Raw genomic sequence first — 15,892 nt, 5'->3', positions numbered from 1 at the left:
GAAATAAGCAAATTATTCTACTTCTCATTATTCTTTTCTTACATTAACACCTGGAAGGAAAAAATGAAATTTGAACAACATAAATATGCAAAATTATCAGCATATAGGAGATAATTTTTCTATTTTCAAAAGACTCAAGACTCATATTTAAGTCACAAAAACAAATATATTAAGCACAGGAGAAGAACTATAAGAACTATATTTGTAACCCAAATAAATCACAATTTCAAGAAAATAAGTAATCATTTATAAGATATTAAAACACTAATAATTTGGATGTGAGATCATGTTTAACTCTTTCTCCACAATGAGTAGAAGATGTTCAACCTGCAACATTCACAAAAGAAACTATTTACTTATTTTTTTGTTTGTTTAAAAAGAAAGAAGACTCTGAAAATTGTTCACTGGTAGAATGACCCAAACATCTCTTCTCTATTGATAGTGAATTTTATTTTAATAAATTTATAAACATGCAGCTCATTAAAATCTTCAGTCTCAGCAAAGCCTACAGAATATCAAGATAATTTTAATGCCAAATAGATGACAAAAGAAGGTAAAATGTTTTTCAATTCTATGAGTACAGCTACGGCACTCGGTTTGAAGTTACAGGAAAAGATGTAATATTTTCTCTGCCTGCTTGCTTATCATCCTATTTATCAAAACCCAATTTGAACATATTATTTTAGATCAGGCCAACATAATTTTAGCAGACTTAGGCTTGCTACTGAATAAGGTATATGGTATCTGTATTCTCCATAGAAATAATGAGAAAGAACCTCATCTATATGTATGTATACATATATCATATCCCTCAAATAGAACACAGATTTTTTTTTTAAAGATGGCAACAACCGGTGGATGATGGGAAAGGCAGCGGAGCACAACAGACACTAGTATGGCAATTTGTAAATCATTGGATGTGTAACTGATGTGAATCTGCAATCTGTGTATGGGGTGAAGGTGGGAGTTCATAACCCACTAGAATCAAAGTGTGGAATATGATATGTCAAGAAATTTGTAATGTTTTGAACAACCCACAATAAAAAATTAAAAAAAAAAAAAAAAAAAAAAGATGGCAACAACCCAATGATCTTCCCACTAGTATGGCTAAAATACTAAACCTCTAGATAGTTTCATGTGGACTTGAGCTTGATTGTTTCTTATTTCTGCTTCAGAACCCCATGTTCATGTGCATGTAATTTCCACAGAGGCGGAAATGTGGATGCTGTGGGTCAGTGAGCATTCCTTTCCAGGGTGCTTCTGAGATGAAGCCCCACGATTAACACAGGGCCCTTAATGATGGGCGGGGGACTAAGCATTCCAAGATTGGCCTGGATTCCTGCCAGAAGGGAGAGAAAGGGGTCTTTGTATGTGGACATCTGAAGGGCGGGCATAAACATGTTAGTTGATACTTAACACCCAAACCCAGTGCCAAAACCGTTAGCTCCCCTCAATAGCCTACTCTGGTTTCAACTGTCCACAACAATGGAGCAGCCACCTCAATATACAAAACTTGCTCTTTAAACATCCTCAGAGGAATTCCCAAAATAGCAGCTGTTAGAAGCAAACAGACTCTAATTCATTGACATATGCAGACCTTTTAATGTTTTTCTGGAGACAAGATTTTTTTTCTTTTGGTACCTACACGATCTATGCATTTTTAATAATTACCTTGTGGATTATGTGATGCAATTCCTCCAGGCACTTGCAGAAGGAGCCCTGGATTCATAGTCAGATGAAATTGTTATTTTTTATGGCGAGACGCCCAACTAATTTATGTGGTGAATTTTTTTTTATACATTTTCACCCTGGTTTCCCTTCCCTGCTGTCCTCACCCCCTTTATTCTTCAGTACATTAAGAGATTCTGATGTGCCCGCAGCAACATGCACCCGGTGGTGGCTGAGTGTAGAGATCCCAGCCAGACTACCCTGCAGAGGCACCTGGCCATGTGTGCCGCCTCAGCAGAGCTGACTCCCTTGGAATCCCCTCTGGGACTCTTCTTCCACCAGGGCTCGATCTAATCTCACACCTTCAATAACTTTTGAGGGTTCAGCTTAGTTCCCGGAAGACAGTTATCTATGTTACATAAATTCCATATGGGAGGTAAGCAACCTCCTATCTCTAGAGAACCAATTGGCCAGGCAGGTTGCTGGGGAGGCAGCTCCAGAAACTTCAGCTTATAAGTAGCCATGTGTAGCCAGATAAGAGAATAAAATGGTATGCTTGCAGTTCAAAGAGCTTTGATTCTCTTCTCCCTATATTTATTTATGCAAAATAGTAAGTCTACATTAAGAAGTCATTGGGAGTTTATATATATATATATAAAGGCAGATCTGTACGTGGACGATGGTTGACATATTTCCAAATGAACCAGGGTACACCTCTGAAATATTGGTTCTCATCAGGCAGCTCATTTCTAGCTACTACAGGACATTGGCCATGATATGGATGCCTATTTAGGAAGGTAACATCAGCAGTTCTAAGTAGATAATTATTCCTAATGAGAAACTTATTTAATAAGTGCAATTACAAAACCCTACTAAAAGTAAAACTATTCAATACATTCATAAAACTAAGTATTTCTAAGAATACATAGTGATTTTTAAATATCAATCTGATAATATCTTAGATATTAGTAAGCTGTAAACTTTATCACTCTTCCTTTCTAATTTTTAATCAAATGCAATATTTCTAGATATGTTGCTAAAAAACACTGGCTTTTATGGAGTGATAGTGTGTAGGAGAAGTTTTATTTAAAACAAAATATTCAGAGAAGAATAACAGTGTTATAGTGGAAAATGACACACTTTTGATATAACTAGGGATTCTGGTAAAGGTGAAAGCAGACATTACAAACTTAACAAGCCTTTTGTGTGACCTAATTGCATTAGAATATATTAGTAAGGTTGCATATTGTAGGTTTTATGTTTCATTAGAAAGGTCATCACCGATTTGGGTTGAATCGTTAAAGAAAGGAAACCACATTAGCAGAGTGCTCTTTGAGGGGCTGAAGGGTGAATATGCTTTGCTTCATTAGAATTATCCCACTGTAACTCAATATTCTAATTTTACAGTAGGAAGAGACAATAAGAGAGTTCCGAAGCCCCAGATTCTATGTTCCTCTTATTGTAAACCGGTGGGTAATTGCATCATGACATTGTTTCTCTAAAATATAAACCTAGTACAATAAGAGCAGTCAACCTATTTGTCCTTCTGATTATGATCAAAGATCAGGCCCATGGCAAACTAAATCATAAAAGACTTTACCCTACAAATCATGCTATTTTTAACATTTGAACTCTTTTTAAGAAGTCTTAGGCTATTTTAAAACAGCACAATTTTTAATCCCATAGTTATTATTGAAACAAAGATATTATAAGGTCTCTATGTATAATCCTTAGATATCTTCACGGATGTAACAAAAACATAAGCCTTACTGATCTTAATTGGTGTTAATTATAATTACCCCAGGAGGAAATTTTAGTTGCTGTTTTTATCACTGGTGGCAATGAGAGCAAATATACTTGGTGATTCATCTTGGTAAGAATTTTGTTAGAATCTTGAATTTCTATAAAAGAATAATAAACTAGTCAATCATTTAATCTCCAGATTCCCTGAGCAGACTGTTGTGTTTGGCTCCTCTGGGTTACAGAGAACAAAACTATGCAGATTACCTTGTACAGTGAGCTTTATTAGAAGGATTCCCAAGATAGTCAGGACTCAAAAAAGGCTTGTGAAGAAACTCAACATGGCTTACCATGCCATGGTGACACCTAAGGCTCCATAGCAATTTCAGGTGTCTGCTTTCACTTGCCACCACTTCCCTTGACTTCTTCCTCTCTACTCTCTGGCTTCAGCTTATCATCTTTCAGAATGCTCCTTGTGTCTGAGTACTCTTTGGTCTCTACCTCTTTTTATATGTTTTCCTGTCAACAATTCTAAGAGCAAAGATGCCACTTCAGTAATCAGTCCTTTATAGCTTGGGCCTAACATAAAGAAAGAACTTTTTAGCACACTATCTCACATGATGACCTAGAAGATGGTCTTGGACTCAGTTACAGATCCGAGGCCCAGCTCTGGCTATGGCATTAGAAGCAAACTCACAGGAAATGTTTATACAAGGAAGTACCTGCTCATAAAGGGACTGTGGGTATGAGGTGGGCACTCAAAGTATGATGAGCACTTATTACCTCAATACACAACACAGAACACCCCAACAGGGAATACAGCCTTGAACTGCCTGTCATCCATGAGAAAACACTTTGAAGGATGTGCTAGCTATCCTTTCCTGTAGAGCTACCAAGGTGAATTTCAAAAGCTCTCATTAGTATCATATTGTCTTGACCCCTTATGGAATTGCTTATACTAGACTGTTTTATAGTCTGCCCTCAGCTTTCATATTAATGAAGAATGAATCCTTATCATTGGAAATCCTTTGTTTCATTGACTATAGGAATATTGTTGAGGGCATCATTCATGGCTTTCTCATATACACCTCTATGACAGAAATTTCCTTTAGGACTTTGTGCTAAGAAAAGTGTTATGTGCAGAACACAACAGTTTCCTTGTCTTAAACAATTATCAAATTCTCCATCTTCACTTGGACACAGTTATTTCAACTATGCCATATTTTGTTTCTGATCTTATCTTTTGTTTCTAATTTCTATTTTCCTTAATCCTATTTTTAAATATTGTCTGTTTTATCATTCTTCTTGTAAATTAATTTAAATCCCTTGAGGAAATGCATAGCAAAATAATATTTTTAAAAGACATATATGACAAAAATTAAAAATGATGTTAAGTTTTAATAATTATGTCCTATGGGCTTTTCTAAAACACAAGAATATAATATTTTATCTTATCTTACTAAATTTCTGAGGCAGTTTACAAAGGTTTCCAATATCTTTCTGTTCCATTGAACCACGAATTAAATTCAGAACTACTACAGAGAAAAACTGGATCAAAAAGGAGAATCATACATATCAGAAGCAATCTTATATGTAAATAACATAACATTTTCAATCCCTATAACATTTCAAAGACCAATTTAAATGATCATAATTAGTTCTTAATACAATAAAATTTATAGTCAACACAATTACTAATGAAGTTTTGCCATGGAAAATATTATATAAAAATAAGAAGCCAAATTAAAACTGACCACATATTTTTGAGGTAAATAGGAAAAAAAAAACTAACCAATAAAAAGGAAGACGATATATCACCTTTATTAAGTGTTAAACAACAACAAAAAAAAAACTTAAAACTACTTCAAAACCCTGTTTTTATCATTATTTCTGTAGCTCAGTAAGATAGAGTGAATAAATAATTCCCATTTTTAGAAGTATATATAGTGATAAAAATGTTTATACAGATTCTGCTTCTCCAATGCCCTTGAATGTTGGTTTGTTCATTAATGTATAATGTTCTACTAACCCTAAACTACCATCCATCTCACAAAAGCACCTCAGGTAACCAGGCAGTCAGTGTCCAAAACAGTCCAGTCTCAAGAAAAATGTCCCAGACAAATGTGAAAATCCAATTAAAAAACTTTCTCAGATTGAGTTAAACAGTTATTTTGAGATACCATTCCAAATATGATCTCTTTATAGCTTAACACATTTACAAACACACACACACAAAAAAAAAAAAAACCCTCCCATTCTTCCTCCAAACAAGGCTAGTTTTCTATATCCACTAATCCAGGTGACATGTTGCCTCACAAAATCAAACAAGAACAATAAATTACAAAGAGATTTTCATTCAAGGCAGAAGAATTTTCAAAGTGATAAAGGAGACTCATAAGTTTCATATCTCTCTCTAATGAAGATGAAAATCATGTTAAACACCAAATACACTTGTCTAATTACATCAGGAAATACTGTTCTGTATTTGCTAATGAAATGTGATGCTACTGTATTCACTGAGAGCCAAAACAAAGTGAAGATATAACATTCTAATTACAAAAAGGCAATTGGTAAAATGGTTGTATGCTTTGAACTGTAATAAAAATTAATAAAATTATGTAAATACAAACACGGTTACTGAAAACTTGGCACTCTAATTTTAGAAAAGCCACAGAACCTAATGACTTAAGAAACTTCAAACCATTTTTAACCTCATTCTCTTCACGGAGAAAAGACTAATGAGAAAATGTTTGTCTGAAAGGCTAATATTTGTTTTAATCTATTTACTTCATTGCTCTAAGTATGAAAACCACCCCATATCCTTTTGGCAGTTAGGGTAGAATCCTAAATAAGTGAATATGTAAGCACAAATTTTCCATCCACAAGCATTTTGCAATCTCCCAGCTAAGTCACCAGTGATGCATTCATAAATGTCTTAATGGCCTCACTGTATAGAATCCTGTTATTATGCAGGAGCCAGAGGACACACAGAACCCCCCTATTGTATGCTTTCCAAGTTATAAGAAAAGAGATGCACCACACATCAGTATGTACACAGAGAACATGATTTGACCTCCATGATCAAATCCATGCTGTAACCAGGTGCCTTGTAATAGGTTATTATCATAGCTGGTACTTAGTGATTCTCCACAGTGGGCTTTGTTCTGTACTAATTTTTCATCCTGAAATCTCTTCATAGCGTTCATGTTGACTCAAGAAATGCAGTGTCTTTAAAATTAACCTTAGGAATATATAGTCTATTAAATTTTCTTATAATTTAAACATGAAACTGATTATTAAAATTCATATAGCCTACCCTACATTTTAATTCTTTAAAATTAATATTTCCATTGGCTATGACAGAGATCAGTGAAACGATAAGCTTTCTAACTTTCAGCACGTAACAATATCCTGGTCAAGAAGTGAGTATGGCTCTAAACCAAATAAGCAATCTTAAAACTCTTCAAATGTTGTGTCTCCGAACCGTCTGAATAAATACCATATTCTTTACTAAGAGTCTTCAATGATAAATGTGCTTATTTGCAATACACTTACTCAAGGAGTTATAAAGGGACCAGAGATAATTTAAAAGGTCCCTACTTGCTTTAGTATGCAGGGAAAAAAAATACTACTTCAAGTCTGAAAATATATAATGGGGAGTATATCTTCCATTTGATTCTGATTACTTTTTGTAATCTACTGGGAGTTAATATAAGAGCACATATCTTCTGTGCTGCTCCAGGGGAAGTCTCCCCTAAGGTAGGTATAAGAATTATATCAACTGCAGAGGATGTGAATTTACTCTGGTGAAATGGCTACAAACACACAATCAAAATTATGTATGTAATTTGGGGAATGAAAATTGGGAAGATTTTTATTTTCAGTCACTTTCAGGATGTGATTATGTCAACAACGAAGGACTTAATCCATAAAAAATATATCATTTATTGTGTTTTTTTTACATGGATCTTAAAAAAACACTTCAAATATCTAATACACTGTAACAAAATGGGAGTAGTATTTAAAACACCAGGATTAAACATCTAAATGATAAATATTGCATGGTACTGCACATCTGTTCTTTGTAGTGTTTTCTGGTATTGTAGCATAGAACAGCATTTCAGCAAACCAATTCAAACATGAGAATCGCTACAGAGCAAAAGCCCTTGTCACTGTTTGTGATTGTCTAATGGTATATGGTCCAATCATAAAGGGCAGCTGACAGGCTGGTATAAGAAATGAATTTTCTTCTTCCTCCTGACACATCAGGGTAAGGCCCCCTGCTGTAATGCAGAAAATCTTTTATGCAAAAAGAATACACCATCTTTCAGCACATGATTACTATTCAGAAGATTCTGATTAGGTTTTTTAGTGCATTTTTTAAAATATTGATACAAAATTGCACAAAGACTAAACTAGATCTGGGCTTATGCCTTATCTTCCCACTTAGTCATTCTGTGACTTTGAACAAATTGCCTTTTTTCATAATGCCTTCATTTCCCTATCTTTGAAATGGGGATGATAATTATAGAATGTGGTTTCTGTTCTATATAAAATGAGAATTTATGAATACTATTTATTAAGAACTTTCAATCTAAGTAGAAAAATGATACTATCCAGATAATGTTGGGCAAACAATGTTATCTTTTCAAACACTTAAAGCAGTGCTTGAAAACAATCATAGTAAACATAACAAATAATCATACTAAAAGCCCTAATCAAATGTAAATCAAACATGTTGTATAAAATGTAACATTTCAAATGTTAAATATCTTAGAATTGTTGCCAAAAAAATATAAACACATTCACTCTTCTTAAGTCAAACAGCAAGTCTATTGAGTAAGTCCATGGGAAAACACTGTGCCTAAATGAAAACATTCACATCTGTAGAGTGTACATTTATTTTCTCATTTAATCTGTACAGCCTTTTTTTTCCCCCAGTGCCTGGTATGGAACCCATGGCCTCACACTTTTTAGGCAAGTGCTGTACCAGTAAGCTACACCCCAGCACTTTCACAGCATCTCTCTGAAGAACTATTAGTCACTCCATTTTATAAATGAGAAAACTGAAGCCTAGGGAAATTTTTAAAAGTGTATCCTGGTTAAAATATTCAGGGACAAGAGGATGGAGTATGTTCATTTTAAGAACTCTGGTAGCCAAGCCAGAGTCAACCACTGCTTGCACTCTACAAGTTCTGTGCTATTCCATATTTAGTCATTTGGAAAGATAGCCAATATTTATGGGAAAGATGGGAGAGTGGGGGGAAAAAAGGGGGGATTTTTGAGCTGGAGAAGAGGTAAGAGATTGGTGCTTAGCCAGGACAGAGGACCTAAGAACTCACCATAATGCACAATAGGAAAGTGACTGCAATCGGGGAGGAATGTTTTGGTGAGTTGAGGGGCAGGTGGGGAGGGATTGTCAGAGCCAGCAGCAGGGGGTCCTGAGGCTCAGCTAAATTGGTGTGAAAATCAGGGAAGAGTGAGGAAAAGGATCGGGCAGGTGGGCTTCTCCTGGGAGAGCCAAGCACAATTATTCCAATAATAGAGATGAGGCAGAGGTTGGGAGGCAAGCTGGAGGCACACTAGTCACCTGGGAAAGGGACCTCTGAAGGGAAGAGATACTAATGAATGTGATTTATGTGAGTTCATGTTCATAAGGCTGTATAAATGTAAGTTGTTATTGCTTGAGGAGTCTTGCATTCACCAGAAAGAAAGTGTTACATAAGACAGATTTAGGAATAAGATATTCTGTGCAAATTAACTGAGGCTGCTATTCTGTAGCTAAGAACATCCTACCTCTGGCTTAGTGTTCCATTGCCTAGTCTGAGATGGTCAGGGCATGGATTAGTGGTACTTGCGGTGTTTTCAGAAGTGGGAAGAGAAGTTTTCAAAGCACACTCAGAGACAAAGGTGCTGCTGAAGTTAAAAACCAAAAAGGAGCCCCTTCCTCTGGGGAAGAAATGAGCATCAAGCAGAAATATTTAAAGAAGTCTCTGATTGGAGGAGAATCCCAACAGGAGTGAGACAGGCCTGGATGGAAGAAACATATTCAGGAGGTGTTCATTGCAGAGGCTTACATGTGAGTTTGAGGATGCCTGAGTTGAATAAAAAGTCAAGTTTTATCTTTTTATGCCAGTGTTTCTTGAATTGAGGCCCATGGACATATTTTGAGAAATTTAAGAATTTTTATTGAAGAGGAAACTGTCATACACTAAAATACCTTCTGAGTTGATCTAATTCTTTAAAAAGAAATGTGTGCATTCAGGGCCTTTTTATGAAAGGGAATTTTAAAACTGTGAACAAAAGTGTATATAAAATGAAACTAGATGGGTCTGAGGTCTATAGAGACTTTGTAAATAAAGCATAGCATTTGGTTTGGTTGGGATGGAGAGGGAAGAGCTGGCTATGAATTTCTGCCTGACCCACTTCACCTGTGGAGAGCCAATGTGAGAAAGAATTACATGGTTGAAAGGCTCTAGCACCTTCCATGACTAGCAATCAAGAAGACTTTGGTTATTGGTGTGGGGAGGGTACCATAATGTAGAAGCCCTGGAGATAACCTGATATTAGTAAAAAAAAAAAAAAAAGATTTTTTTTTACTTAGCACTAGAACTTGGGGTAAAAAAATAAAGAAGCCTGCCACAAGGATTAGGTTCATAAAAAATAATTTTCCCAGGAAGGCAATGATGATCTTCCAATTCTCCAATTCTACTTCATTATGTGTGTGTGTGTATGTGTGTGTGTGTGTGTGTGTGTGTGTGTGTGTTGGGGATTGAACTCAGGGGCACTTGACCCTGAGCCCCAGCCCTAGCCCTATTTTACATTTTATTTACAGACAGGGTCTCACCGAGTTGTGTAGAGTATCACCATTGCTGAGGCTGGCTTTGAACTCAAAATCCTCCTGTCTCAGCCTCCCAAGCCACTGGGATTACATGTGTGCGCCACCGCACCTAGCTCACTGCTTTCTTAATGAATGCTTTTTAGTATTCAGATCTCTCAATGTCAGTGATCAGAAGTCAATAAATATACCTTAAGTCGGTGATCACAACATACTGATAATCACCAGGAGATGGTTAGCTGTTTATGGGCACAGTACTATCTCATAAATAAACATTTCATTAACTTATTATACCTAATATTATATATTATTTAACTTTAGAGAAATCAGGCAGAAATTATAAGAAAACCCTAGAACAAGTCTATGAAATATGAATATATTATTTCCTTAAATCTGATTGGCCCTTAACACTAAATCAGAAACAAAGTAAAATGAAGGATTCCAGAAGCAAAGAATTAAATACATTAGATTAGTCCACTATGTTGAAAATTCTGACTCATTTTCAAGTAACTTCACTAAAACTGGGATAATATCCCTTAGAAAGATCCCATTATTGTATTAATTTAGTGACTAGTCTGTTGTTTGAGTTGATTTTTAAATATTAAAGAAACAAACATTGAAAAATTTTTAAGAAGTCTCTTAAAAGCAATCGCAGAGGACTGGGAAGACCAAACCTATAAAATGTAAATTAAACCCCAAATTAAATTACAACCAAAAAAAAAAAAAAAACTAGGGATAAATCTAAGTTCTGTGGAACCTTATGCTTATAAATATTAAGGTCTGTTTTAGTCAGCTTTTTCACCGCTATGACTAAAAGACCCAACCAGAAAAATTGTAGAGGAAGAAAATTTTATTTGAGGGCTCACAGTTTCAGAGGTCTTAGTCCATAGAAGGCAGGCTCCATTCTTCTGGGCTTCAGGTGAGGCAGCATCATGGCAGAAGAGTGTGGCAGAGGGAAGCAGCTCCTCACATGGTGATCAGAAAGCAGAAAGAGAGACTCCACACTCCAAATACAAAATATATATCCCATAGCCATGCCCCCAATGAACCACTTCCTCCAGCCACACCTCACCTGTCTCCAGTTACCAGTTAATCCCATCAGGGATTAATTCACTGATTATGTTAAGACTATGACCCAATCATTTCTCCTCCAAACCATCTTGCATTGTCTCTCATGTGAACTTTTGGCAGACACCACATCTAAACCATAACAGTGTCCTGTATAAGAAAAAAAAATCTAATTATGAATAAAAAGCATATGCAGAAGTGAATATTTTCAAATAAAGCTAGTAGGGATTTAGGAAAATAAGGAATCTTGAAGATTAAGCATCATTAGCTTCACAGTAAATCCACCTCCTGGAAGGAGCTAGAAATTATGATGTTTCTTCATCTTCTGAGTCATACAACACAAGGGCCTGAGATCTTTTCACTAGAATAAATTAAAGGTTATCTTTTCTCATAATTAGGGCAGCAATAAAGAGAGGTTACTTGTCATTAAAATTAATGTATCAAAATGACTCCTATAAGCAGACAAGAACCAGGAGTACAATAATCAGCCAGGAGTTAGGGATAAATCATGGGTAATTCTGTAGTTTTAAAAAAAAAATTTAATGAGCATCATACATTAGAAAATTCCATGGCACTACTTTGTAAATTTAAACATTCAATTGTTCTGCTCCTGTGTGTGTGTGTGTGTGAGAGAGAGAGAGAGATAGAGAGAGAGAGAGAATGAGAGAATGTGTGTGTGTAGTATAAAATTCTGCGCCTAGGTATGACTGAACATATATATAGTATGGCAGATAAAATGTACAAGTGTTTCTTCCAGATAAAGTGCAACGAAATCTAAGAAAATCATATCAAATGAAAGCGAACATGATAAACTTACAAATTTGTAAAATATATACTACATTCTCTGTCCCAGAGCATGTAATTAACAAGTGGTAGTTGATAGTGGTCATTCCTGCTGTGGTAATGGCTACTGACACTGCCTAGGTCATCTGCATGTAGCATTACTGTAATGAAAGACTACGGAAAAACTAAAACACATGGCCCCTGACCTCAGTGAGCTCCAAAGATGACATAACCACCATACCACACAGGGAGATGAAATTGCAGCAGACAGCAAGGCATTGCAAATAAAACTCTTGACCACTTCAAACATGGCACCGTGTACAGATTACAAGCCAAATAAATGCATAGCAAATGCATACTACAAATGTCAACCAGAGGTAGGGAACATATTGAACAAAACATCTCTCTCATTTAAACAAAACTCAAACATTGAAAGGGTTTATCTTGAAAGAGGGTGGGTGCTTCTACCCCTGGTTGAGTTTCTTCTCAGTTTTACTGATCCTGTCATCCAGTCTACTCTCCTGAGTGAGGAGCAGAGGAGCAGGGGTGAGGAATGTGTGTGCACATGAGTATGTGTCTGAGTGTACCATGTGTCTGAGTGTACCATGTGTCTGAGTGTACCATGTGTCTGAGTGTGCTGTATGTCTAGTAATACCACAGTCAGGTACATCAAAATTTCAGCTGCTTGTTCTCTTGCTCTTGGTCTCTCTCCATGTGAAGAGTGCCATCTTTAAACTCACTACATAGGAACCACCACTTCCTTGCCTTGAGAGCTTTTGCTAAAGCTTAAGAGTTATTCTCAAGAACCTACAGTCCAAAGAAACTTCCGATCTAAGGGATATAGCTTCTTCTCTCTTAATTGGCAATTGATAATAATTAAGCAGGTGAAACTCTACCCTCTCAGGCCTAACAATTTCAAATAGGGCAGTTAGGATAGTCCTCATTAAGAGATTAGCATTTGATAAATATCTGAATAAGGTGATGGAGATATTCATGAAGATATCTCAACGGAAATGTCCCAAGGAAAGTAAATAGTGTAAAGCCCTGAAGAGGGAGCATGCATGGTTTACTGAAGGATCAAAAAGTGGGCCCTAGTGAGAACAGAGTAAGAAAGAGAGGAGGAGAAAAGAATGGTAGAGAAGTAATGGCTGGCCAAATTTTCCTGGGCTTCATGGACCATTATAAAGATTTCAGATTTTTACAGAGAAGATGGAATCTAGGGGTTATGGAGAACACTTGAAGGTAGGGAGCAGTCTGAGGGACAAGAGTGGAAGCAAGGAATCCATATAAAAGACTATTGCAGTAGTTGGAGAAAGAACAGGAACTCAAACCATATAGCAACAATCAATGTGATGAGGAGTCAGATTCTTGGGTGTATTTTGAAGGTAGAATGAGAAGGATCCAATGAGATGTAGGGTGTAAAATAGAGAAGATCAAGGATGACATGAAGGGTCTTACTCCAGGCAACTGAAAAGGTGAGCTTACCATAAAGTGAGATGAGGACAGACACCTGCACATATTTGGGGTGTGTGGGGGGGAAGCTCAGGGCATCTGTAGGACAACTACAAAGAGGGAGACGTCTTCATGAGAAAGGAAAGAAAACTGTCCTTTCTAACATCAGCCATACAGCCAGAAGTTCATTCTGTAGTTTTTAGTGTTTGTCTGACAGTTTTGATGCAAATTCCCTACCTCTCGTTTAGCCTTGAAAAGAGAATATTTTTAAAGAAATATAGGTAGGGAGGAACATGCTGTATCTGCAGTTTTTAAAACTTATTAAAGATTCACATGGCTGAAAGAGATCAGAACAGTTTAACCTTTGTAATATTTTCATCCTTATAAAAAGGTATAAAAGAAAACTTAGTACCCTGTCTAGAAGGTAATTTGTCTCTTTTGATATTATATAGCTACTACAGCTTTAATTTGATTAGCATGGATTAAGTCCCCATCCTTTTACTTGTAACTTATTCCTGTCTTTATACTTAAAGCATGTTTCTTGTAAACAATATATAGTTGGGTTTTGCGGTGGTGGGTACTATTTTCTTATCTAATTTGACAACCACTGCCTTTTGAGATATCAAGACCATTAATACTTAGTGTGTTTAGTACTAGTTGCTTTAAGTCTATACCTTGTTACATGTTTTCTATTTGTCCCATCAGTTGCTCTTTGTTTTCTTCTTCCTTTATTTCCACCTTCCCTAAGTTTGGGTATTTTTCATGATTTTGTCTTATCTCTTTCATTGGCTTATTTGATAAGGCTTTTTGCTCGGTTCTTTCAGTCATGGCTTTAGGGTTGGACTGTAACTTATTACAGTCTACCCTTGAATGACATTAAATGACTTCACATATAGCATAAAACCTGCCAGGCACGCCTGTGATCTGAGTGGCTTGGCAGGCTGAGGAGGATCCTGAGTTCAAAGCCAACCTAGCAATTTAGCAAGGCCCTAAGCAACTCTGTGAGACCCTGTCTCTAAATAAAATATAAAAAGGGGCTGGGGATGTTGTTCAATGGTTAAGCGCCCCTGAGTTTAATCCCTGGTGCCCCCCACACACACACACACAAAAAAAAAAAAAAAAACTTATGATAGTGTGCCTTTATTTCTCTTTCCCCTGAAACTTTTTCTACTTTCCTTATAGCTCTTACTTCTCTTTATATCATGAATCCCAAAACATATTATTTCTGCCTTAAATGGTTAATTTTTTCTTACAGAGATATAAATATCTAATTTATTGACATAGTTACCTACTCAGTGTCCTTCATTCCTTTCTACAGATCTAGATTTCCACCTGTTATCATTTTGCTTCTGCCTGAAAGACGTCCATAAATATTTATTTTATATATATATATTATTTTAGTTGTAGATGGACAGATTTATTTATTTTTTTATGTGGTGCTGAGGATCAAACCCAGCACTTCACTCACGCATGTTGAGGCAAGTGCTGTACCACTGAGCTACGATCCCAGCCCCCCATAAACATTTCTTAAGGTACCATTCTGGTAGTGACGAATTCTTCCAGGTTTTATATGTCCAAAAGTGTCCTATTTCCCCATTGCTTTTAAAAAGCATTTTCACTGGGTGTAGAATTCAGATAAACTGCCAAAATCCACTTATATTTCTTCCTGCCCTGTGCTGTGGCCTCAAAACTCCAAGAACTAAGTTGAGACTTCAAAAACTAAGACTTACTTCATTAGATTCTAATCCCTCAGAAATCATGGTTATTCCACTGCCTGCTGTCAAAGTCCTGAAAATTGTAATCCCATGTTTTTTACAGCTTAGTAGTGTTTAGGGTGGAAAATTAAACCTGGTCCTTCTCAGTCAGGTTTTTTAAGAAATAGAAAAAAAAATAAGGCAAATTCTATCCAAAATGACCACTCAGAGCTATTTCAATTGATGGTTTGTTAAGGAACGGCCGAGGGAAAAGGAGAGAAATAAAAATTGGAAATCGTGTTGATTTTTCAACTAAGGAAAGCCACACTCACCTCCTGTTTGGCTAATTAACTGTAGTTGTCCCCAGTGGATTCATTATATTTCTATTGAAAATTGAATTGAATGTAAACTGAAAAAGGATGGGGAGAGGGAGAGTTTGATTGGATATTAATACTAATTTTCCCATGAAGTAAACATTTTTCTTTAACTGGGAAGTTACAATGTTTCACAAATCTTTTTAATTTATCCCCAGCAAACAAAGAGTGATCTACACTCAGATTAAACACTAGTAATGAAAGATAGTATGCATCTGTTGACTTGATGACAATGTATAATAATTATATTTTTAATGAATAATAAAACAATACTT

Source organism: Marmota monax, unplaced genomic scaffold (genome assembly GCF_021218885.2).
Source record: "Marmota monax isolate L192 unplaced genomic scaffold, Marmota_monax_Labrador192_F-V1.1 WCK01_AAM20220418_F8-fsc00013, whole genome shotgun sequence".
Taxonomy (NCBI): domain Eukaryota; kingdom Metazoa; phylum Chordata; class Mammalia; order Rodentia; family Sciuridae; genus Marmota; species Marmota monax.
Note: the sequence above shows the minus strand (reverse complement) of the source record.